At 38.9% G+C, this 27,125-nt stretch overlaps 1 long non-coding RNA gene across 1 annotated transcript in view; it reads right to left on the bottom strand.

Annotated features, from left to right (window-relative positions):
* The window catches only part of LOC125965482 (uncharacterized), a 32,138-nt gene extending 6,090 nt beyond the window's left edge, over nt 1-26,048 (bottom strand). The window contains exons 1-2 of the long non-coding RNA XR_007479389.1: nt 20,168-26,048; nt 1,427-6,682 (exon numbers count right to left, since the gene is read on the bottom strand). This is a non-coding gene — a long non-coding RNA (uncharacterized LOC125965482). The remainder of the gene's footprint in view (nt 1-1,426; nt 6,683-20,167) is intronic.
* Between the last annotated feature and the right edge of the window lie 1,077 nt (nt 26,049-27,125).

Raw genomic sequence — 27,125 nt, 5'->3', positions numbered from 1 at the left:
AAGGGTGAATTAGATATAAACTGGAGGTTGGAGAGAAAAGGAGGAAGGATGGGTTCCAAGTAGAGGGAAGATCATGTGTAAAGGTCAAGGCATGGGAGGAGATATGCACATAGAGGCCATTTGAGTAGCAGAAAGAACTGTCTTGCAGCTAGAGTACTAGGAATAAAGTGAGACAAAGCTACATGTTGGAGAGAGACGTAAAGGTCACATCATGGCAAGCTTTGGAATGAGATTGGTCTTTGTCTTAAATGTCGTGGAGAGTTAAAGGTGGGCAGGACAGCGTCAGATCTGCATTTGTGGAAGATTATTCTAGAAGCAGTCTACGGGAGGAGTGGTAAGGGTCAAGGATGACAGCAGGGAGACCAGGTGGCTAATACTGCTATTGAAAGTGCACAGTAGGTTGGCCTAAGGTATTGGCAACGAAGGTGACTAGAAGTGCATGGTAGCAAGTCTGTAGAATGAATGATGATTGGAGATTGATGAACTGTGGGGAGCGAGGAGAAAAGAGGAGCTGGGATGCCCGGGACCCTTGAAGTTCCAGGAAGGGATGCCCGCAGTGTACCTGCCTCCTCATCTGATCCAGGCAGTGTGGGAGGGCTTGACTGTGCTCCTGTTCAGGCACAGGCCACAGAGCAGGAAAGGAGTCCCTGGGCAGGTGGCCACAGCAGAGGCAAGGCTGGAAAGTGAGCCACCCTAAGCAAAGCAGGATGAAGGAACAGAGTGACTCTAGGGGTCTGTTGCCAGTGAGGAGGAGAATCCCTGGCCAGGCCAGCACAGAAGAAAGACAAAAGCAGCCCTCGATATCTGGAACTGAGTTTTACAGGTAGACCTCAATGCTATTACAAGCTGGTCTGACATTCAGAGCCAGGTCATTTTATTCTCCCGTTGGACACAAACAAAATCTCTAACCCCAGATGAGATCACCCTGAGACAAGGATAAAATGAAACAGAGCAAGACCACGTCATAATTCTGTCTAAACACAGACAAAAAAACATGGTTATTGTGCCAAAATAACCAAATACAACACCCAAACCTAGAAATACCCTCTTTTTCTAACAACATCCCATCCGGAGCAAACTCTGCTTCCTTAGACCCTCTCCCAATCACCCAATCCAAGCCTAAGTCTTGTAACAGGTTCCTTCTGACTTTACTGAGATGCCCCACGGTTCCCCATGTCATGTGGTCCCCCGTGCTGTGGTGAGTAATAAACCCAACTTGTTCAGCTACAAAGGGGTTCCTGGTGGTCTCTGGCTGAGGGCACTGACAGTAGGCTAGGAATTCATAAATTGGCAATTGCCTGCCTATATGTGATGCCTTGGCGTTTTAGTGCTGTGGAATGGCACGCCATGGGCACATAGTGAACATTTGCTCGACAAACAAGCAAGCGTTTACAGGAATGAAGAAAAGACCACTGCAATAACCCACCTGCTTGCAATCCATTCCAGCCAGTCTCTTGGATTCGAATGTTGATCTAAACCTACACGGAAAAAGAAAACAGAGAAAAAATTAAAACAAAGACAAAAACACAACCCCCAGAAGATTTATGAGTAATGCTACTTCAGTCACAACAGTCTTTAAATTTTTTTTTTTTTTTTACTTTGATTTTGCTCAGGGAACTTTTAGCTTTACTCATCTTTAATTACCTCAATTTCATGCTGAACTCAGGCACAGAAGAGATCTGTTTGTAATTTCAGATGAGAGAAAATGAAATTCCCCTCAGCAAAGTCAAATTTTAAAATTCAACAGGAAGAACAGTGTGCCAGTTCACAAAAAATATCAACTTTACATTTCAAGGTAATGCAGTGGCAATGCAGTACTAAAGAGCTCATGTTTTGTTCTGAAAACAAAACAACATTCAACAGAGAGGGAGAATGTTAAGACAGAATCTATTTGTCTCTCCCTCTCTCTTTTTTATTGTGGTGAGAACATTTAACATGAGATCTACCCTCTCAACAGAATTGTATGGACACCCTACCGTATTAGTAAGCGCTATTAAGCACAGTGCAAATCTCAAGGACTTAATCAGTTATCTTGCATAATGAGTTTTATGCCTGAACAGCAGGTCCCGCATCCCGCCCACCCTCCTAGCCTCTGGCAACCACCATTCTACTCTCTGCTTCTGTGTGTCTGACTAGGTTAGATGCCTTAGATCAGTGGGATCATGCAGTATCTGTCCTTCTGTGACTGGCTTATTTCAGTTAGCACAGTGTCCTCCAGGTTCATCCCTGTTGTCGCAAACGGCAGGATTTCCTTCTCGAAGGCTAAATAACATCCCGTTTAATGAACCACATTTTCTTTATCCACTCCTCTGGCAATGGACACGGAGGTTGTTTCCACTTCTTCGCTATTGTGAATAATGCTGCAATGAACATGGGAATGCAAATATTTCTTTGAGATCCTCATTTCAATTCTTCTGGATATATACCCAGCAGTGGGATTGCTGGGTCATATAGCATTTCTATTTTTAGTTTTTTGTGTTTTTGTTTTTCTTCGCGGTATGCGGGCCCCCCACTGCCGCGGCCTCTCCCGTCGCAGAGCACAGGCCCCGGACGCGCAGGCCCAGCGGCCACGGCCCACGGGACCAGCCGCTCCACGGCATGTGGGATCTTCCTGGACCGGGGCACAAACCTGTGTCCCCTGCATCGGCAGGCAGACTCCCAACCACTGCGCCACCAGGGAAGCCCTATTTTTAGCTTTTTGAGGAACCTCTATACTGTTTCCCATAGAGGCTGCACCAGTTTACATTCCCACCAGCAGTGAATATGGGTTCCACCTCTTCCCCATCCTTGCCAACACCTGTCATCTTTTTCTTTTATAATAGCCATCCTAACAGGTATGAGGTGATATCTCATTGTGGTTTTATTGTGCGTTTCCCCATGGTTAGTGATGTTGGGCATCTTCTCATACACCTTTTGGGCATTTGTATGTCTTCTTCGGAGAAATGTCTATTCAAGTCCTTTGCTCGTTTTAAAATCAGGTTTTTGTTTTTTTTTTTTTTTTGCTATTGAGTTTAAGGAGTTTCTTATATACTTTGAATATTAACCCCTTATCAGCTATATGATTTGCAAACATTTTCTCCAATTCTGTAGGTTGCTGTTTCATTCTAATTGTTCCCTAGGCTGTGAAGAAGCTTTTTATTGTCCCTAGAAGGTGGAATATTCAGCAGATGTTAACATTTTTCTTTAGTCTCTTGTATTTTTCAAATGTTCAAAAAAGAACAATAATTATTTTATAATTAAAAAGAAAACAATAGTAATTCAAACTAACTAACAGAAGCCAATTCATAAAGCTAAGTGGAATGGGAAATATGGTAATTGTCTGAGCCTTGATAAAGGTTATTTGAGAAAAAAGGGGAGATTTGGACTTACATATATGGTTATTTATATTAATCATGTTCACCAAGTTCTTCCCCTCTTCTACAATTTATTTGATGCTAAGTCAATGACTCAAAGACCAAGAAACCACCTTCTGAAGCTTTTGAGAAATTTCAGTTTGCCAACTTAATTTTCTAAGTTTGGGAAAGGAAATAATGAGAAAATGAAAATGTGCAAACAGTTACCAACTCGTATGCATTATGGATGATAACATTTAGCAGTTTCTAGGGGAGGCAGATACAGAGATCATATTTTGCATTTTTAATACACTTCTTATATTTGCTGAAAAAAGCTAGTGTAAACAGATGCATCTCCCTAATGAGGATGCTACAGCTGATAGTCCTCTTTGCTGTGAAAACTCCCAAAGTTTATGAAGAACACACACCAAAAAAAAAAAAAAAAGAAAGAAAAAAAGCTGAAAGCAGAGACATGTTTTTTTTGAGAAGCATAGCTAAGTTTTTCTTTAATTACTGAAATATGAGTCAGATTAGGATCATGATATTCATGAATAACACAGTGAATAAAAGAATGACTCGCCCACGTGGAACAGAAGATGTCAGTGCAGGGCTGTCGGCTTTGTTATTCCAAACTTAAGAGAATGATGGGCACAGTGTTATTCATTTTGGAAGATTCTACACCAAAACACTGACATCCTAATTAGGACATGTCTGTCTTCTATTCTTGTGCTTTTCTATACACTTTGTCAGTGACTTTCAACCATGTTTTTTAGCTGTATAAGAACTCGACCTCAAATTCTCAAAACTCCTTTTTATCGTCTTTAAATATTTATGTGGCATTCAACACTTCTTTGAAAGCGATGAGTCTACCTCAAATCAAATACAGACTTGCAAGCTAAAAAGTCTGGAAACCACTGTCCAGGGGGATCAATTCAGAAGGAAATATGTCTTATATAAATTGGAAAAGCAACAGGACTAACTCGTTGCAAGCCGAAGTGATGTTGGTGTCAGACCACGGAACATCTTAAGGATAAAGGGGATTACAGCGGCACAGCCACAGTGAATCAACCACATTCAAATGAAAGCTTTTAAGTTGTGTATAATTAATAATTTTTGAAGGGGTGGCATGAGGTTTGGGAATTTTTTTGCGGCTTCTCCCCTTTCAATGTTTTCTGCAACCCTCTGGCATTAATGATGATTAACTCTACTTGCCGGGGCTATCACAACCCACCCTATGAGAATTCTAAAACGATGCATATCAAAATAGACAGATAAAATAATTACAAGAGTTAGTAAGCAATCCAATGTCAGGACTGAAATACAGTTGAAGATGTTGGAAAATTTCTAACCTGATACAAACCGTCCAACTCTGGAACTTCGCTTCTTTCACTCTACCAGGCAAGGTGATATCCCTGTTGTGGATTATTCCTGAAGGGCCCAAGTAAAGCCTGGGTGTGTGACACCAGTGATCCTCCCTCTCCAGTAGCTATGTACTTTTCTGAAATACTTGGAAGCTGAGCAGCCTTGTGGTAGAGAAAAGTGGTGATGGTGGTGAGGAGGGGAAAGCCTGTCTGTAGAAGAGTCCACCGCAAGAGAAGGAGAAGGCTGGTACAAGAAGCCAGACCCAGAAGCAGTATCTGAGGTTCTAAAGTGAGGGTGGTTCCAGGTTCTGTGAGGTTCCTGATGTCTGAATAGGTCACATCTTGGCACGCTGGCTGCGTGTGTGCTCTGGAGGAGAAGCTGAGGATGTGTAAAATCAAAGGTGCCACACCTCCACACAGAGTCTAGAGCCCAGGAAAACTGCATGCCTTATCTGCTTCTACTGGGCAGGGGACTACTCCTTCTCAGCTAGCTAATGAGGCAGGGCTGAACTGGAGTGGAAGGAGGCATCTTTACAATTCCAAGATCTATCTCTATGTGGGGAGGAGACAGTCTTTGACACAGGACTGCACGTAGATGACAGATTTAGAATCATTACATCCATGCTATGAAGTCACCATGAAATGAGAATTTCAGTTTACCAACTGATTTACTTATGCATTGTAACATAGAACAATACATAGTTTCTAATAGGTACCTCATTTCCCCCCAAAGGCTATATATAACATGTAGGTACAGTTTACAGAAAAGTGATAAAACACCCACCTAACTTAAGAAATAGAATATACCAAATGTTGTGATTTTTGCTTTACTTCTATTATACAGTAGAAGCATGGTATCAAATGGGGTATGTTCTTCTCTCACTCATAGAGCACACTCCTTAGAGAGTTACTGCTACATCAAAGGGTTGTTAAACATGACCAAGGGATGAGAATTGTCTCCAAAGAAGTTGTGCTGATCTCCACTCTCACCGGTATTCGAAGGGTGTTCTTGTTGCCTCACGTACTCTAATAAGATATTTTCTTGTTTCCCTCGTTTGTGGGAGGTGAGACGGTATTTTACGGTGATTTTATTTTCCTTCTCCTTGACTGCTAATACAATTAAGCATCTTTTAATTTGCTCACAAACCATTCATGTTAACTCTTCCATGAATCACCTTTTGTTCTTTCTCTTGGTTTGACTTTTTATGGTTGATTTATAGAAGTCTTTGCTATGTTCTGATTTCTCGTCTTTGACAGTTGTGTGTTTTGCAAATAACTTCTCCCAGTTGGAGGCTTGTGTTTTTATTCTCTTTATGATGTCTTTGATGATAATCAGTTCCAGATATAAATGTTGACATATTTTTCACTCTTTTCCTGTATGTTCTGTGCTTTTGTAAATGGTCTTAAATGAAATAATTTTGTGAATCGAGGGCAGAACAATATTCTCCTATATTGTCTTGCAAGCATTTTGGAGTTTTGCTTTCCACAGGTATGTCCATCTGGCATTGAATTTTATGTATGGTGTGAGTCATAATTCACGGTGTGGTCTTGATTTGCTTTTTTCCAGTTGTGAAATCAATACACTAAACAGTCCATCTTCCCCCCACTGATCTGCCAAGGCGAATATCAAGTTTCTACGTACATGTTGGTCTCTTTCTGGGCTCCCTTTCCTATTTCATTGCTTTGTTTACTTACTCATGTGTCAGTATGACACTGTCTAAATTATGTCTTTTAAGTATTGCTGCCTCAAAGCACAAGAGCCATCTTTCTTGAGAGGTAGTTTTCCCCCCATATTTTCAACTCCACAGTGAGATATTATTATTATTACTATTATTATTAACAGTCAGTGTTGTTTAGTTTTTCCCTCAGCCTTACCAGCTTTTTTGTTTTGTTTTGTTTCTGTTTTTTCTGTTTTTGTCCTTACCAGTTTTTTTCTCACTGTTGTCTCCTGAATTTCAGACTTTGCGTCAAGGATCATTTTCCTTCTTCCTGAAGTATAATTTTAGAAGTTCTTTTAGTGAAGGTTTGCTACTGGTAAACTCAATTCTTGTTGTTGTTACTAATGCTTCAAAGCATCTTTAATTTTTCCCTCATTCCAAATAAAAACAATCATTTTTCTGGGTATTCTAGAGTGACAGCTATTTTCTATCAAGACTTTAAAGATTTTTAAAAAAATTTTCCCAGTTTCTATTGTTCTTGATGAGTGTAAGGTTTTTTTTTTTTAACATCTTTATTGGAGTATAATTGCCTTACAATGATGTGTTAGTTTCTGCTTTATAACAAAGTGAATCAGTTATACATATACATATGTTCCCATATCTCTTCCCTCTTGCGTCTCCCTCCCTCCCAACCTCCCTATCCCACCCCTCTAGGTGGTCACAAACCACGAAGCTGATCTCCCTGTGCTATGCGGCTGCTTCCCACTAGTAGTGGTAGTGTATGTATGTCCATGCCACTCTCTCACTTTGTCACAGCTTATACTTCCCCCTCCCCATATCCTCATGTCCGTTCTCTAGTAGGTCTGTGTCTTTACTGCCATCTTACCCCTAGGTTCTTCATGACATTTTTGTCATTCTTGTAGGTAATTTGGGACTATTTAAAATTCATATTTACCTTGGGCTTTTTGGTTATATAATTACTATGAATTACAGCTTCAAATTTGTATGGGGAATGTCTAGATTTATATGGTTAGGCATTGCCCATGGAGAGATTTCTTCTGTCTAGCTGTCTGTCTAGCTACCTAGCTTAATTGCCATTAAAAGTACCACTTTTTGATTGTTTTGGTCTCTGATCTAGCTCACAGGTTTGACTTTTGTTCTCTGCATGCACAGACCTTCAAAATCCACCTTCTCAACCACAAGGAATTTTCAGATATGCCCATAATAAACACCTATTTATCCAGCACTTATTTATCTTTCCAGATCATGATTCCTTACAGCTCTGGTCTCTGGTGATTTCCTGAACATTCTGAAAAGCTCAGCCATGCTTTTAAAAAGATGATGTTTACATTTTATCATGCATTTCAGGTACTCTGTACAGGGAATGTTTCTTCAGATAGAAATTCAAATGTGGTATAGGAAGCAGAAAACTTGGATATTTTCAAAATCTTCTTTAATATCCTTAAATACTGCTTTAAACTCTTAATAGCCTTCAAATTTTTCTCCATTAAGGAACTGGTAAACTTCCTGGTTAGTTCCAGGACCAGAGGCATCTTGCTTCTGCCAGTCATCTTAATTCAATGTCCCAACTGCTAGTCTTTCTAATCTTACAATCATTTACATTTTTTTGCTCTTTGTTCACTTACCTCTGAATCCTTCTACTTTCTTTCCCTTAGATTTTCTTTCCCTGTGTCTTCTGGTGACTTTGAGTGTGATTGTTGGAATCATCAAATGAAGATCAAGCTGTTGCCCTAAACAGTCTTGGCTTAGCAGAGGAGAAAGTATCAAAACATGTAGACGTAGCACGTATCTTTCTGAAGTCTCCCTGGGAGAAGATGAAGTGCGAGTGCCTGGAGTATGGTGGCAAGTGGGCCTGTCTTGCCTTTGTTTCTGTATCTCTCTGAAATGGCACCACTTTTAGAGAACACTCTCTTCTCTTTTTCCTCAGGCATCTAATTCTGCCACTTCGTGGGACTGACTAATGACAAGAAAGAAATAACATAGGAGACAGAAAGAACACTAAACTTCCAAGAGGAGTAGAGATATACCAGGTAAGCAGTAGCCGAGGATATATCCGAATACACACGCGGTAGAGCCATATAATGGACTGGACAAGCATTGCATAAGCTCTACAAAGCAGAGATTTTTGAAGGTTTTATTTCTAGTTCCTGGCACATAGTAGGTACTCAGTAAGTATTTGTTGAAGGAAATTTAACAAATAAGTGATAAGAGTATTCAGTTTGAACTTAGATTATTTTTTTCATACTTGCTTTAATAATAATATAACAATATAACATCATAGTACAAATTAATCAGTTTAGGTAGATTCATTTTTAAAGTTTATTTTGTACAAAGACCATCAGGAAGTTAATAATGTATCATATCTTGTTTTTCTGCATTACCCATGCCTGAAGTGAGTGTAGTAATTGGGGCTATGCTACCCAAAACAGACATTAATATTTATGTGGTAGCAGCTACCAGAAGAGCAGACATAGTGCCCTGGGGAAATAATTCACTTCCTTGGGCTCAGCCATGCATCCCAGATTCTTATCAGTGAAGAAATGCCCCAGAATAACTCATTTGTTGATTGCCACTCAAAACCTCTCATACTTTTCCTCCTTCTCTCATTTCTAGTTTTTCTATTATTTTTGCCATCATTCTAACCTTTAAGTAAGGCAGGTGCTAATGAATGTATGATTTTTTTAATCAGCTGAAGATGTTGTCACATTCTAAGTGTACATGTAATTTCCCATAATAGATGTTTTTAGAAAACGGGCGGTAATGGTAGGTTGTTAAGTTTATGTTGAATGAATAATAATGTATGTTTTACGTGCATTAGGGGAGGTTGCTTTGTTAAAAGAAATCCCATAGTGAGTTTTGATAAATTTTAAAATCCACCTACAGAAGTATTTAGAACAGGGAGAATAATCACCTTCTGCTTTTAAAAATCTGGATTTTCATGCTTTGGAATTACCTAAAGCAGGGATATGTCTGTAAAATAAACTAAGGGGTTTTTGGGTTTTGTTTGTTTGTTTTTTTAAGAATAGCATTCCTACATGTTTAACCTTGTTAAACAATATTTTCAAGAGAAACCCTATTAATCCTGGATCCCTACCTTGGTTCAGGTGGTTCTGAGACAGGATCCCCCATTCAGATGCCTCTTGGGGTCAGGTAGATTAGAATAAATGAGTGAAGTAGGCTAGTAGTAATGCAATTAGGAGTATTTCAGACTGTGGCAAAGCAAAAAGTGTATGCTTCAGCTCAAGAGTTCCCATCAACTCTTGCCTTGTAAAAAAGCTGGTGGCTACTTCCAGATCTTGTTTTTTCAACAAAAGCAAAAACCAGAATTTAATGTGAATTTTCCCATTTGTAGAGCATTAACAAACAAAATCACAAAATGGACAAAGATATGATCAGGCCATTCACAGAAGAGGAAACCCCAAAGGACAGTAAACTTTTGAGAATGTGAATTTATTTTCATGGGTACTCAGAAAAAAGAACATTAAAACAACAGTGGATGTTATTTGGTCCCATCAGATCTAAGGATCGCAGAGGAGTCCAGCAAAGGGAACTGTCCTTCACTGCTGATAGCAGTGGAAACTGGCACAGCCGCTTTGAAGAGAATATAATGACATTCAATAAGATAAAGATGCACATACTGTATAACCAGCAACTTCACTTCTGAACTTTTACGCCAGACAAAGCCACACACATTGGTACATTAAAGATAGCATGTGAATGTTTGCAACATCATTGCTGGAAACAGCAAAAATTGGAAACATAAATGTCCTACATAAAGTGTTTGGGGAAATATACTGTAGCATATTCTTAAAATAAAATGTGGTATCACATTTTTAAAAATGACCCCAAACTACATGTAACAACATGTTAAAAATATACTACTAAGCAAACACAAGCCAAGAGGTGTGGAAGGCAATGTACAGGTTGCACAAAAAAAGCTGAAAAAGCTGGAAAATAATATTATATGCATATATACATATATAATATATGTGAACACATGTATATAGTACAAAATTACTTCCTTATACTTAAACATGAAAATATTGCACGAGAATAATAAATATCAACATTAAAAGAGTGACGGTGACCTCTGCGGGGAGAGAGAATGGAATGGAAGGAGAAGGGGACACGGAGGTGTTTAGTAGCTGTAATGCTGTAGTGCATAGAAAAAGGAAAGATTCAATAACACACAAAGGGTTCATTGAAAATACTTATACAGTGAGCCACCCTGATCAAATACAGGAGAGCATATCTCACACCCTCCTACTACACTGGCTACACATTTTTACTCTCTTCTGATTCTTCTTCAACTCTTGGGTCTGTCAGCATTTGCATTCTCCAGAGCTTTGTCCTGGGAGATCACCTCTTCTCTGGGCACTAGTTCCCTACGTGCTTCAATGTCGTTTCTTGGGTTTAAAAGCCATCTATATGCTGATGACTTTCAGATTTATATTTCCAGCCAGAACTTCTCCCCCTAAACTCCAGACTCAGTTATTCAACTGTCTACTTAATGTCTCCACTTGTATGTCTGTTAAACATGTCAAATATAACACAGCTCCTAACTCCCACCTGCAAGCCTTCTCTTTGCAGCCTTCCCCATCTCAGTAGACAGCAACTCCACCCTTCTGCTTGCTCAGGCTTCAAACCGTGGACTCAACTTGGAATTCTCTTTTGCTCACACTTCATATCCAGTCAACAAGTTACATAATCCAACCTTCAAAATATATTCAGCATCTGACCACTTCTCACAACTTCCAGTGCTACCACCTGGTCCAAACCAATATCATTTTGCCAGGACTACTGCAATAGTCAGCACATCTGCGTGTTTCTACTCTTGCACCGCTTCAATCTATTCTCAGGACAACTTTTTTTTTTTTTGCGGTACGCGGGCCTCTCACTGCCGTGGCCTCTCCCGCTGCGGAGCACAGGCTCCGGACGCTCAGGCCCAGCGGCCACGGCTCACGGGCCCAGCCACTCCGCGGCATGTGGGATCCCCCCGGACCGGGGCACGAACCCGCGTCCCCTGCACCGGCAGGCGGACTCCCAACCACTGCGCCACCAGGGAAGCCCAGGACAACTTTTTAAAAATGCAAAATCTATTAAAATGTGCGTTAGGTATGTTACAACTTGACCTAAACTCTCCAATGGCTTCTCATCTTATGCAGAGTAAAAGCCAAAGCCTTCCCACGGTCCACAAGGGCCCTCAGGGCACAGCTCTCTTCATATCTTTGTATTCATATCCTGCCTCTTCCCTTCCCTCTGCTAGAGCCACTGACCTCATCACCATTCCTCTCCAAACACAAGGCTGGTACCAGTACCTAGAGGCCTCTACATCCCCTAAACCCTTTATTCTAGTTTATTTGTCTCCACAGTTCATATGTACTGTCTTCTTCTCTGTCTTCTTTCTACTATGTGTCTCCCCTGCTATAATTTAAGTCCCATGAAGGTAGGAAACTTTGTCTCTTGTTTATTGCTATCTCCTCAGCACCTAAAATAGTGTCTAGCACATAGGAAGCACGTAATAAATACTTATTGAATAATTTAGTAAATGGTGAGTAAAAAACCTTATAGGTAGAGTGAATAATTGACATAAAATCAAAAATTTTTAAATAATCTAGATAGATTGGAATTATGCAGATCAAATTTTTTATGGATGTTGTAAAGACCTAATTTAGATGAAAAAGATCAATTGCATAGGACAAAGAGGTATTTGTTCCCATGTAAAACAAGCTAGCATATTTAATTGATCAAATATTCAACATCTGTTAACTTGGATGACATAAAAAATTAATGTTGACAGACTGCATTTAGAGTAGGGTATAAGAGAAAGCTAATTAATGACACCTACACACAGGCCATATTTCTGTTCTTTGGGGAGAATAATAAAATCATACCTGAATATCTTCTAATCTTACTATGGGTCTAAATTATACTGAAATGAGATACCAATTTAATTGTCTTCCTGAAAATTAATTGTCCTTAGCTTCCTAAGAGCATCCAATCATTTTTTGGTAACTATACTCCTGTCTTTCCTTTTGAAGCATTACCAGTATACTTTAATCTTATTGATATTTTTAATTGCAGATATAATGAATATAGAGAAAAGTATATAAATATAGAGCTTAACAAGTTATTGAAGACAAGTCTGGTGAATCCCCCGAATATACTTTTCATTTCCTGTGTCTACTCCTAGTCTTCCAGGCCTTTATTCAAGTCTTTTCTCCTTTACGTTAGTGTGTGTTATCTTTCTTCATCAGGGTTTCCTCAAAGTTGATCCCATGTAGGGAATGAGATACATGCTCTTTTTAGGAGGGTTCGATACTTCTCCTTCTTTTCCTCAAAGCCTCTCTCCAGGGCCTTGAACATTAAAAGAGCTCAATAAATGTGTGTCAAATACAGGGACAAAGGAAAGTGGAGTTGTATTAATAGATGGTAAGGACACAGGGATACGTAAACCCCTGCACATCTCTCAAATAATGAAGTGGAATCATTGTAAGTGTTGAAATAGATAAGGACAGACTGGTGATCAACCCTCCCTTCCTTATTTTTTAATGCTTAATTTAAGAACAGAACATTTGATATTGAAATGTTAGACTTTATGAAGATGTAGTCATTAAAATGAACAAGTTAATGAGGCAGAGAAAGAATGAGACAAGAACAAGGTTTTCACAGAATCTTTGCATCAATAGCCAAGCCACGACGGGAAATGCTCCTATTCCTCAGGAGACAAGGAACGCAATCAAGTGCCAGACCTTACTAAATTGCTGCAGTCTAATGGGATAATTAAGAGAAAAACATGGCTACTTCCTTTTTATTCTTCCTTTTCTGAATTGCCCATTTTGATTGCAAGTTCACTTGTCTCTGTAGAAAAGGGAAACAAGCAGCCAGTCCTCAGCCACAGCACAGGAACAACACCCTCAGCATCTCTGTAGAGTACAACAGCTTTCTAATGCCTACATTGCACACTGCTTTAGATGCAGAGAGGGGCAAATAACTCAAAAGCACTCATTACTTTGCCACCTAAACTAATAATGGAATTTGGTGGATTCTATCCCAAAGGAGAAATAATGCAAAAAACTGCATTGTATGTCCAGTCTACGTTTGTAGAATGTTCTCTTCTGAAGACTTCATGCCCAAAAAAGCACGTCTGTGCACCTTTTGTGAATGGAAACTGTTGACAATCATAAAAAAGTAGTTCCTTGGCTGAAGATCTCAAAGTATTAGAAGATAGGAGAAAATACAGAAAAATATAGAAAATATAGCTGTGTCCTGAATTCTCCTAAGCAGAAGGACCCCATCACCAAATAAATAGATTTACAAATAACTTTAATGCCTGGCCTTCGGAGTGAAGTTTCAAGAAAAATCAAAAGATAGTACAATGAATAAAATGTAGGACAGGTAGCAAATATTTGAAACTACATAAATAAAAATATAGAATTTAACAAGAAAGGAGGGAAGGAAAGGAGAGAGGACTTTTTGGAGGCAGAATCGGGGTGACTTGGAAAGCACCAAAGGGAGAAGCCAGGAACTCAAGAGTTTTCTCCTGATTGTGCCGCAGAGCACCAAGGGGAGGACTACAGCCGTGTGGCTGACAGGGTCTTGGTGCTCCGGCCGGGTGTCAGGCCTGTGCCTGTGAGATGGGAGAGGAAATTCAGGAAATTGGTCCACTAGAGAACTCCCAGCTCCGCGTAATATCAAATGGCGAAAGCTCTCCCAGAGACCTCCATCTCAATGCTAAGACCCAGGTCCACTCAACGACCAGCAAGCTACAGGGCTGGACACCCTATACCAAACAACTAGGAAAACAGGAACACAACCCCACCCATTAGTAGAGAGGCTGCCTAAAATCATAATAAGGTCACAGACACCTCAAAACACACCACAGGATGCAGTCCTGCCCACCAGAAAGACAAGATCCAGCCCTATCCACTAGAACACAGGCACTAGTCCCCTCTACCAGGAAGCCTGCACAATCCACTGAACCAACCTTAGCCACTGGGGGCAGACACCAAAATCGACGGGAACTAAAACCTGCAGCCTGCGAAAAGGAGACCCCAAACACAGTAAGTTAAGCAAAATGAGAAGACAGAGAAACACACAGAGGATGAAGGAGCAATGCAAAAATCAACCAGACCAAACAAATGAAGAGAAAATAGGCAGTCTACCTGAAAAATAATTCAGAGTAATGATAGTAAAGATGATCCCAAATCTTGGAAATAGAATGGAGAAAATACAAGAAACGTTTAACAAGGACCTAGAAGAACTAAAGAGCAAACAAACAATGATGAACAATACAATAAGTGAAATTAAAAATTCTCTAGAAGGAATCAATAGCAGAATAACTGATGCAGAAGAACGTATAAGTGACCTGGAAGATAAGATAGTGGAAATAACTACCACAGAGCAGAATAAAGAAAAAAGAATGAAAAGAATTGAGGACAGTCTCAGAGAGCTCTGGGACAACATTAAATGCACCAACATTCGAATTATAGGGGTCCCAGAAGAAGAAGAGAAAAAGAAAATATTTAAGGAGATTATAGTTGAAAACTTCCCTAATATGGGAAAGGAAATGGTCAATCAAGTCCAGAAAGCACAGAGAGTCCCATACAGGATAAAGCCAAGGAGAAACACACCAAGGCATATTAATCAAACTATCAAAAATTAAATACAAAGTATTAAAAGCAGCAAGGGAAAAACAACAAATAACATACAAGGGAATCCCCATAAGTTTAACAGCTGATCTTTCAGCAGAAATTCTGCAAGCCAGAAGGGAGTGGCAGGACATATTTAAAGTGATGAAAGAGAAAAACCTACAACCAAGATTACTCTACCCAGCAAGGATCTCACTCAGATTCGACAAAAGCTAAGAGAATTCAGCACCACCAAACGAGCTTTACAACAAATACTAAAGGAACTTCTCTAGGCAGGAAACACAAGAGAAAGAAAAGACCTATAATAACAAACCGGAAGCAATTAAGAAAATGGTAATAGGAACCTACATATTGATAACTACCTTAAATGTAAATGGATTAAATGCTCCAACCAAAAGACATAGACTAGCTGAATAGATACTAAAACAAGATATATATGCTGTCTACAAGAGACCCACTACATGCTGTCAACAAGAGACCTACTTCACACATAGGGACACATAAGACTAAAAGTGAGGGGATGGAAAAAGATATTCCATGAAAATGGAAATCAAAAGAAAGCTGGAGTAGCAATTCTCATATCAGACAAAACAGACTTTAAAACAAAGACCATTACAAGAGACAAAGAAGGACACTACATAATGATCAAGGGATCAATCCAAGAAGAAGATATAACAATTGTAAATATTTATGCATCCAACATAGGAGCACCTCAATACATAAGGCAAATGCTAACAGCCATAAAAGGGGAAATCGACAGTAACACAATCATAGTAGGGGAATTTAACACCCCACTTTCACCAATGGACAGATCATCCAAAATGAAAATAAATAAGGAAACACAAGCTTTAAATGAGACATTAAACAAGATGGACTTAATTGATATTTATAGGACACTCCATCAAAAAACAACAGAATACACTTTCTTCTCAAGTGCTTATGGAACATTCTCCAGGACAGATCATATCTTGGGTCACAAATCAAGCCTTGGTAAATATAAGAAAATTGAAATTTTATCAAGTATCTTTTCCGACCGCAATGCTATGAGACTAGATATTAATTACAGGAAAAAATCTGTAAAAAATACAAACACATGGAGACCAAGCAATACACTACTAAATAACCAAGAGATCACTGAAGAAATCAAAGAGGAAATCATAAACTACCTAGAAACAAATGACAATGGAGACACGACAACCCAAAATCTATGGGATGCCGCAAAAGCAGTATTAAGAGGGAAGTTTTTAGCAATACAATCCTACCTCAAGAAACAAGAAACATCTCAAATAAACCACCTCACCTTACACCTAAAGCAATTAGAGAAAGAACAAAAAAACCCCGAAGTTAGCATAAGGAAAGAAATCATAAAGATCAGATCAGAAATAAATGAAAAGGAAATGAAGGAAACAATAGCAAAGATCAATAAAACTAAAAGCTGGTTCACTGAGAAGATAAACAAAATTGATAAACCATTAGCCAGACTCATCAAGAAACAAAGGGAGAAGACTCAAATCAGTAGAATTAGAAATGAAAAAGGAGAAGTAACTAATGACACTGCAGAAATACAAAGGATCATGAGAGATTACTACAAGCAACTCTATGCCAATAAAATGGACAACCTGGAGGAAATAGAGGAAATGGGCAAATTCTTAGAAAAGCACAACCTTCCGAGACTGAACCAGGAAGAAATAGAAAATATAAACAGACCAATCACAAGCACTGAAATTGAGACTGTGATTAAAAATCTTCCCACAAACAAAAGCCCAGGACCAGATGGTTTCACAGGCAAATTCTATTAAACATTTGAAGAAGAGCTAACACCTATCCTTCTCAAAGTCTTCCAAAATATAGCAGAGGGAGGAACACTCCCAAACTCATTCCACGAGGCCACCATTACCCTGATACCAACACCAGACAAAGATGTCACAAAGAAAGAAAACTACAGGCCAATATTACTAATGGACATAGATGCAACAATCCTCAAAAAAATACTAGCAAACAGAATCCAACAGCACATTAAAAGATCATATACCATGATCAAGTAGGGTTTATCCCAGGAATGCAAGGATTCTTCAGTATACGCAAATCCAACAATGTGATACACCATATTAACAAATTGAAGGATAAAAACCATATGATCGTCTCAATAGATGCAGAAAAAGCTTTCGACAAAATTCAACACCCATTTATGATAAAAAGCCCTCCAGAAAGTAGGCATAGAGGGAACTTACCTCAACATAATAAAGGCCATATATGACAAACCCACAGTCAACATCATTCTCAATGGTGAAAAACTGAAACCATTTCCTCTAATATCAGGAACAAGACAAGGTTGCCCACTCTCCCCACTATTATTCAACTTAGTTTTGGAAGTTTTAACCACAGCAATCAGAGAAGAAAAAGAAATAAAAGGAATGCAAATCGGAAAAGAAGTAAAGCTGTCACTGTGTGCAGATGACATGATACTATACACAGAGAATCCTAAAGATGCTACTAGAAAACTACTAGAGATAATCAACGAATTTGGTAAAGTAGCAGGATACAAAATGCACAGAAATCTCTTGCATTCCTCTACAGTAATGATGAGAAATCTGAAAGGGAAATTAAGGAAACATTCCCTTTTACCATTGCAACAAAAAGAATAAAATACCTAGGAATTAACCTACCTAAGGAGGCAAAAGACCTGTATGCAGAAAACCAAAAGACACCGATGAAAGAAATTAAAGATGATACAAATAGATGGACAGATATACCATGTTCTTGGATTGGAAGAATCAACATTGTGAAAATGACTATACTACCCAAAGCAATCTACAGATTCAGTGCAATCCCTATCAAACTACCAAGGGCATTTTTCACAGAACTAGAACAAAAAATTTCACAATTTGTATGGAAAAAAAAAAAAGACCCCGAATAGCCAAAGCAATCTTGAGAAAGAAAAATGGAGCTGGAGGAATCAGGCTCCCAGACTTCAGGCTATACTACAAAGCTACAGTAATCAAGACAGTATGGTACTGGCACAAAAACAGTAATATAGATCAATGGAACAGGATAGAAAGCCCAGAGATAAACCCACTTACATATGGTCACCTTATCTTTGATAAAGGAGGCAAAAATATACAATGGAAAAAAGACAGCCCCTTCAATAAGTGGTGCTGGGAAAACTGGACAGCTACATGTAAAAGAATATCAGAACACTCCCTAACAACATACACAAAAATAAACTCAAAATGGATTAAAGACCTCAATGTAAGGTCAGAGACTATAAAACTGTTAGAGGAAATCATAGGCAGAACACTCTATGACATAAATCACAGCAAGATCCTTTTTGACCCACCTCCTAGAGAAATGGAAATAAAAACAAAAATAAACAAATGGTACCTAATGAAACTTTAAAGCTTTTGCACAGCAAAGGAAACCATAAACAAGATGAAAAGACAACCCTCAGAATGGGAGGAAATATTTGCAAATGAAGCACTGACAAAGGATTAATCTCCAAAATAACAAGCAGCTCATGCAGCTCAATATCAAAAAACAAACAACCCAATCCCAAAATGGGCAGAAGACCTAATAGACATTTCTCCAAAGAAGATATACAGACTGCCAACAAACACATGAAAAGATGCTCAACATCACTAATCATTAGAGAAATGCAACTCAAAACTACAATGAGGTATTACCTCATACCAGTCAGAATGGCCATGATCAAACAGTCTACAGACAATAAATGCTGGAAAGGGTGTGGAGAAAAGGGAACACTCTTGCACTGTTGGTGGGAGTGTAAATTGATACAGCCACTATGGAGAACAGTATGGAGGTTCCTTAAAAAACTACAAACAGAACTACCAAAAGACCCAGCAATCCCACTACTGGGCATATACCCTGAGAACACCATAATTCAAAAAGACTCATGTACCACAATGTTCATTGCAGCTCTATTTACAATAGCCAGGACATGGAAGCAACCTAAGTGTCCATCGACACATGAATGGATAAAGAAGATGTGGCACATATATATGTGGAATATTACTCAGCCATAAAAAGAAATGAAATTGAGTTATTTGTAGTGAGGTGGATGGACCTAGAGTCTATCATACAGAATGAAGTAAGTCAGAAAGAGAAAAACAAATACCATATGCTAACACATATATATGGATACTAAAAAAAAAAAAAAAATGGTTCTGAAGAACTTAGGGGCAGGACAGGAATAAAGATGCAGACGTAGAGAATGGACTTGAGGGCACGGGGAGGGGGAAGGGTAAACTGGGATGAAGTGAGAGAGTGGCATGGACATATATACACTACCAAATGTAAAATAGCTAGCTAGTGGGAAGCAGCCACATAGCACAGGGAGATCAGCTCGGTGCTTTGTGTCCTAGAGGGGTGGGAGGGAGACATAAGAGGGAGGAGATATGGGGATGTATGTATATGTATAGCTGATTCACTCTGTTATAAAGAAGAAAGTAACACACCATTGTAAAGCAATTATACTCCAATAAAGATGCTAAAAAAAAATAAAGGATGATTTTATGCAGAAAAAAAATAAATGAATGAATGAAATGAAAAATAAATAAATGAATAAATAAAAATATAAAGATTTGTTATTATGCAATAATACCCCTAATAATTGTTTGGTGACTCAGAATTTCATCATCAAATTCATAAGATCAAGGCAAACTTTCCATTCTCATTTGCTTTTGGATCATTTGCACTTCCCTTCATGTGGTTCCTTCTACTTTCTAAATTTCTCTACCAAAGAAATTTTAAAAGTATATTAATCTTTTAAATATATTATTCATTTCTATCTAAGTGAAAGGGAAACAGAAACAGGGAGGACATCAAATTAAGAATACAAAAGAGACACAGTTGGCAAAGGAGGATGCTGATTAATAAGAAAAATAAACTTAGATCTGATTACAAATTAGCAATCCAGATGTTCACTGATGTGAATTCGATGGTATCATTTATTTAGTAATTATGTTATGAGAGGTACTGAGTGTCAGATACTAGGAGCTGAAGATAGCTCACACTCAAGCGTGCACGTCAGAGCTCAGAGCTGGGGGATACACCATGGTGGTTGTATGTTAGATATTGTCATGTAACAAATTACCCCCAAACTTAGTGGCTTTAAACAGCTATCATACCTTCCCTCCTCAAGAGTCATCAGGATGGCTGGGTTGTTTTGCTAGGCATTGGCACTTGATCACGTCAGCTTCCCATCATCAGGGTGGCTTTGCTGATTTGGGGTAGACTTTTTCTGGGACCTGATGGGACAACTGAGCTCACTTGGCTCTACCCCATGTGGCTTCTCATCTTCCAGCAGGCTAGCCTGTTCTTGTTGAGAACAAGAGAGCATCATGAGATGCTGAAGGAAGGGGAGCAATAGAGATAGCCAACGTGTCCGTGTCCTCTTGGGGCTAAGCTTAAAGCTGGCATTCTCTGCATTTTCTTCCACAATCTACTGGCAGAAACAGGTCAAGGGGACAGTCAAGTCAAATCAGAGGGTAGAGAGATAGACTCCACCACATGAAGGAAGGGACTGCAAAATCACATGGAAAAGAAGGTGCACAGAAGAAAGGGTGAAGAACTGGGGCCACACAATGGCTTTACTTGGGGACAGGAAAGAACATAAGGGAAGTGGTATTTGGCTTCAAACTACCTCAACTAAGAAAATGCAATTTGCCAAGTGAGAAAGGTAAAGGATGCAAAGCACATAGAGATCTTACGCACCATTCAGGCAGCAGTGTCTTCGGGATCATAAAGAGAAGCCGTATCAGGTATCAGTAACCTAGGTAAACAGCAGCCAGCACTGAGGCACCTGAGAAGGCAGGTAGTGCTAAATCCTAGTGCTAAGCTCTACCTTTAGAGTTATCTATGACGAGCAGGGGGCTGAGCCGGCTGGTAGAGAGTGGAGGTGGCAGTTCTCAGTAAACTATGTTTTATTACAGGAAAGTTTTGGCTTACTTGAAGGACTGTGGATACCTAGAGTTGATCTCTTCTAGAAAACCCCATAATTTCAAAGCCACATTTTTGACTCTAGTCAGTTCGTGCTTCCCACCTGATGAAATCCCCTTGGTTTCCTCCACTACATATAGAATGATTCGTTGTTGTGTTTTCAGCATAGGTACATCTGTCTGAGAGCAAATATTCAATAGCAAAACGAAATGAGAGCCAGATTCATTCTCCTCCGATTACATTATGACACAGGAGGACACCCACCAGTAGTTTTATTCATTATTGGATATTAAAATCAAAGGCCTTTAATATGCAGCAACAGTGTTGTCCAAATTAAAGCCCATCTGTGCATCCTTGTAGAAGTTTTCATAGCATAATGCACAGGCAATTTTAATAAACCTATTATTTTTTCAGTCTGCCCCAAAGGACTGACTGAAACTTCAGCATTATCTTAATGCCTCTTGAAAGCTCTTTTCTCAATCTAGATCTTTTAAAACTAGACCGGCTGACCATGGGCAATGCAGTCACCAGTTGTAAAGAGCCACCTACTGCTCTAATGCAGCCCAGCAGGTCTGTCCCCAAGACACAGACCCCTTTTCTCCCTCCTGTCTGCCTCAACCACATTTCTAAGAGCTCCATCAGCTTTTACATTTTTCTGATCAAAACCTGAGTAAGGTACCAGTAACTCTGGCCTCAGAAATGCCGCCTTTTTCATCCATGTTTCCTTCTCTTGTCATAAATATTAGTGGCAGAAAATTTAGAAATGGGAAACATAATCTGAATGGACTTCCAATGTGTGGTTCAGATTCTTAAAGAAACTTCAGGGGTAACAAAACTCTGCTGCTATAGCTGCACTTCAGTTGCTTTAAATTATAAGATTTAGAGAGCTGTTCAATTCCTTCCTCTGTCCACTTACCAACTTTCTTTTAGTATCAAGTCCCATCTCAAATGCCAAAATAGTCTCTGACATTCTTTCATGGTTGAGGGAAGGAAGCAAGAGATCTTAATAGAATATGGGTTCCAGAAGAGGCAGACAAATCTGGGTTTGAGCTTTTGAGAAGTTATTTAAACTTCTCTAAGCCTTGTTTTCTTCATATTCAAGTATAATTTAAAATGGTATCTACTTCCTAAGATTGTTTTGAGAATTAAGTGAGACAGGACATGTCCCATTACACATTCAGCATTCAGTACACGTGAAAAATTGCTATTATTACTGTAGAATAATAACTCACTCAGTCTTAAGATCTGTCTTAAAAATAAATAGAATGTGACACTACCTAGACTTACTATAGCTCTATTAGTCAAATACTGTTACAAGCACTTTCAATATATTATCTCATCTAATACAAGTGGTTTCTACGTATTAACTCATTTAATACTCACAACAGTGCCACAAGTGACATACTTTTATTATTGTGTCTTACACATAAGGACACTATGGCACAAGAAGCTATATGACTCAGCTGAGGTCACACGACTAGAAAGTTGCAGATCAGGACTCTAAACCCAAGCTGTCTGGTTCCAGAGGCTATACTTCCAACTATGATATTATGCGACTTCTGGAGAGAAACTGTCCTTTTGGAAAGGAGGATGCTATAGTTATCATACATTTCTCCAGTGGTTACATAGCTCTAATTAGATGTATGGCTTGTTGACTGATTTAGGTGTTTCAAAATATTTTCCTTCCTCCTTTAGAATATAAAATCCTCTGGGGCAGCAGCAACGCATATTGTTTTCCTTGTGCTGTAGCATAATGTTCTGTAAGCTGCAGGTCCACAGCAGGTCTTATTGTCTGGCTTTCTCTGGCGCTCATTTTCCCAAAGGCCTTCTAGGAACTATAAGTGGGTCCCAGGGGCTGAGAGTTAAAAAGGTCCCGAGGTTGGGCCTCTCCTCTCCCACCCCCTTGCAAAATTCTCATTAACAGTTCTCAGGCAGCTAAGCCCTTGTCCATGTGAAGGAATCCCAGATTCCTGGAGAACAGCACACATTTCTGGAAACCTATGAAATGATAGTGCCCACAGCTGCCAGCCTCCTGCTTGGTGGTGAGCCCAGCACTGCCCAGAGCTCCACTTGCCACGGCCTATAGGTTCCCTGGACCACGGCCCAGATGCCTGTGAAAGCTGACAGGTGAGAACCAACCCAAAGGGAAGCCAAAGAGAGCTCAAAGGAAATACTGAACAGTCTTTTTTGATCACCAGAATACTTTTCATTCGAAGATTTTTAGAAATGTTTAAAAATTAGACTTTGTAGGCAAAATGTTGCCCTTAATGGAAGATTAGGGACATTACAGGAGGCTACATAATGTACACTATTTTAATGGTTAAAAGGTTTAACATGAAAACAAATACCCTGCTATTTACTATCCCAATAACTCTACATAAAATAAAACTCATGATATAAAAGAAATTGAATGTATCAAATCTTTCCCAGTTTGGACTTTTCCTTATAACACATTGCATGTATGAAGTGGAATCTATTCAGCATTTGAGTTACATGCTGGTATTTAAAGCCTGTTTGGCCCTCCTGCTTAGCAGTCAGGGAAGGTGGGTTCAGATCCAAGCTCCATTTCTAAGTAGTTGTGTGACACTGCAAAAGTTATTTAGCTCTCTCTTAACCTCAGTGTTTTTCATCTGTAAAATGGGGATAGTGATATTTCTACCTCTTAGGATTATTTTGAGAATTAAATCCAAAATGACATACAAAGAACCTAGCACTTAGCAGTTACTCAATTAAAGCATATTATTATTGATATAAATATAGACTGATACATAGATTCTGGTCATTCACTAGAATCTAAACACCATGAAGACAGAGACTTCGTTCCGTTCACTGATATACCAGCATGTAGAACAGTGCCAGGCACATATTAGGAGTTCAGAAACTGGTCAAGTGTTTGAAACAATTTGAGAAAATTTACAGCAGGTTTGTAGTGAAGACTGAATCCTATTCTATGTTAGCGGAAGAGGGGCAAAGCTTCCATGTACAGTTGTATATTAGTACTACCTTAGAACTAATTTTAGTTCACATCACCTGTTAATCTTGTCTTTTATCTCTTTTTCCTTTTCTTCCTCACTCTCTCTTTCTGGCTTTCCTTTGCATTTCTTATCGATCCAGGGTGTATAAACTATCAGCCCTTATCCTCCCATAGGGATGGTGATCCATTTTGTCTAGTTGACTCTCTTTACAGATGTTAATGTCACAAACCTCTGGGTTAAAAGGAAACTGACTCTCTTTCTATGTAGAAATTTTAGCTTAGTCAGTGGGAAAAGGCAGCTTTTCTCTTCCAGCTATGATCTTTGAGTCACAGGTATACAAGAGGAGAGTTTGAAATAGAATGTGGACATCTCAACAACGCAAACTTATTCTCCAAAAGGAATTGCATACCTCCCCCAGGAAGTGTAAGAGATATTTTTACAGCTCAGTCTCAACTCATGGTTATGATACAAACATCAGCACATCTGATTTTTAAGAAACTAGAAAGAGAGAGAGAGATTGGTATCAATGCATAAGTTTTATAAACCCAGAAGATTGAATTCGTGGGTATGTGGTCACATATTATTGAAAGTTAGCAATAACTGTACAAGAAGATCACACATGTTTGATTTAGGGAGGGTCTGGAGTAGTCCTCATGATCTGAACCTAAATCTGAGCCTGATTTCTTAATTAATGGAAGTGAACAGAATCTTCAAGTTAACTGGCTGTTCTGGCTCCATGAGAATCTCTTAATCCAGTGCTTCAGGACACCATCATATCCTTACTCATATTAATTCATATGAATATTCATACTCATTCTTCACTCTAGGCCGGAACCTAAGGGGAAAGACAGCCAAGAAGACCTGGTCTTTACCCTGAAGGTGATTACACTCTGATGTATCACAAGCCTAACATGCATTTGGTGATTAGAGAAGAGCTAAGTGAGAAGCATTGGATTCTAAGGGTGAAACAATCACACAGAGAGCTTTGTGGGCTAAGCAGTAGGAGGAGAGTTTATGGACAAAATACAACTCGAATTAGGACTTGATGATGGCTAGGACTGAGAAAACAATGGGAAAGAGGGGACACAACCGCAGTAGTGGGAATACCATAAGGAAATAAGTCCCAGAACAGTGGGGGAGGCGGAGAGTGGTGGGAAACAAGACTGAAGGAGAGTTTCAACTTGAACACGATAGACACGGGGTTGAGGTCTCTTAGGGGTTTTTCAGCAAGGAAATAATATGTTAAAAGTGTTCTTTATTCAACAACTAGCACCACTTTTGGCAAGAGATTTTGCCTGGTGCTGTGAGGAAAAGACGAATGAGTCCAACTCTTTGCTCTAGAAAGGTTTAGCATTCATCAGAATCTGACTAGGAAGTCTTGTGTTAGAATGGCTATATGTGTTTTTCTTTTAATTTTTATTTTATACTGGAGTATAGTTGATTTACGATGTTATGTTAGTTTTAGGTGTACAGCAAAGTGATTCAGTTATACATATACATATATCTATTCTTTTTCAGATTCTTTTCCCATATAGGTTATTACAGAATATTGAGTAGAGTTCCCTGTGCTACACAGTAGGTCCTTGTTGGTTATCTATTTTATATATAGTAGTGTGTATTTGTTAATCCCAAACTCTTAAATATGTGTTTTAAAAGGTCCATTTCAGCAATGTTTGGAGGAAAGTTTATTATTAAGTTAAATGTAAACCCTCTTAAAGCCTTCATTAAAAATTCTTCTTCTCTCTTGGTTCAAATCCACTTAAGACTCGATTGTAGAACTGATTGGCACAAAAATATCTGTGGTTCAGAAAAAAGTCTCCAAAGACTGGCATTTAATTTTGTCCAGTATCAGAGTTCAAGATATGGATTCTGAGGGCAGATATAATTTCTGGACTTAGATCCTCTTAGCCTAATAGCTCTTTCTTTTTTTTTTTTTTTTATAGGAGTTCAAGATGCTCATTCCGATTCTGGCTATGACCTGCCAGGATCTCTTACCCAAAGCGGATACTAACATCTGTTGTTTTCACTTGGGATGCCTCAGATTTTACAAGCCATATTAATTGTCAAGACTGGACAAGTAACTCACCACGTTTATCTTTTTGCTAGATTCCAAAGTTATGTGGCTGATATTAAAGTGTCAGTTCCTTGACCTTTGGATCCACAGAGGAGCCTCAGAGGACATTCCCAGCATTTGAGAGCAAGCTGTGAAAACTTGGTACTGGAAAGAAACGTTACTTGCAGTTTAATAGTCTTTGGGGTTAGTGTGGTACTGTTTTAAAAAGTACTTTGTGTTCTTGGAGATTTAGTTGAACAAATTTAGAGCACAGTGTAAGTTAATGTCATTATTCCTTAGAATTACTGAATTTTTAGTGATAAGAGGTTTGAAAATAAGTTATTTTCCTTGTGATTCTATATTATTGGACTCCTTAGGTATATATACTTGGGAAAGTGCCCTTAGAAATGCTCTTTGATCTGCTGCAGAGAACCCTGTTTTCTCAAGAATGCCTAGGACTCTGGAGAGTATTATTCTAGGGACATCTTGATGAATAGGAAAACATTTTTACATCCCTCAAACTTGAACTAATTAAAATGAACACAGTTGTGGCTGGGTAAAAGGCAAATGAAATTTTAAATAGTGATTAACAAAATCTATATTCCAGGGTAAGAAATGAGTATGGTCAAGGAAATGAGGCTTATCAAGTCTTTCCACTTGCCTCACAAATCTTCTGTGAATTAATAATCACTGACATTTTTATGAAACAATGTCATTCTCAGCACAAGTCCCCGCTTTCTGTATTATGACCACCTTTATAAAGGCTTACCTCAAAGTGAGAGGAATTAAAAAGAAGTCTTCACAGAACTCTTCAAACAATTACCAGAGGAGCAGCAGAGGGAAATAAGGGCTCAACTTATTCTGCCCTGAAATATTCTGTCAATTGACATGAAAGTAATATGAGTACATTGAGAAGAGAATATAAATGCCATATAATTACAGAGAACCCAAACTAGATGAATTATCAGGGAAGACTCTGAACTGGAGAAACAGGCTCTGTGACAGTCATTACCTTTTAAAAGTCTCTTATTAGATTAAGGTATCACAATTTGAGTTTTCTACGTCCACTAAGGCCCAGTAAAAACCCATGAAAATAGAACAATGTAAAACTTATTTGTC

This window comes from Orcinus orca, chromosome 9 (genome assembly GCF_937001465.1).
Source record: "Orcinus orca chromosome 9, mOrcOrc1.1, whole genome shotgun sequence".
Lineage (NCBI taxonomy): Eukaryota > Metazoa > Chordata > Mammalia > Artiodactyla > Delphinidae > Orcinus > Orcinus orca.
The sequence above is the reverse complement of the archived record's forward strand: the minus strand, read 5'-3'. Positions and strand labels throughout refer to the sequence as shown.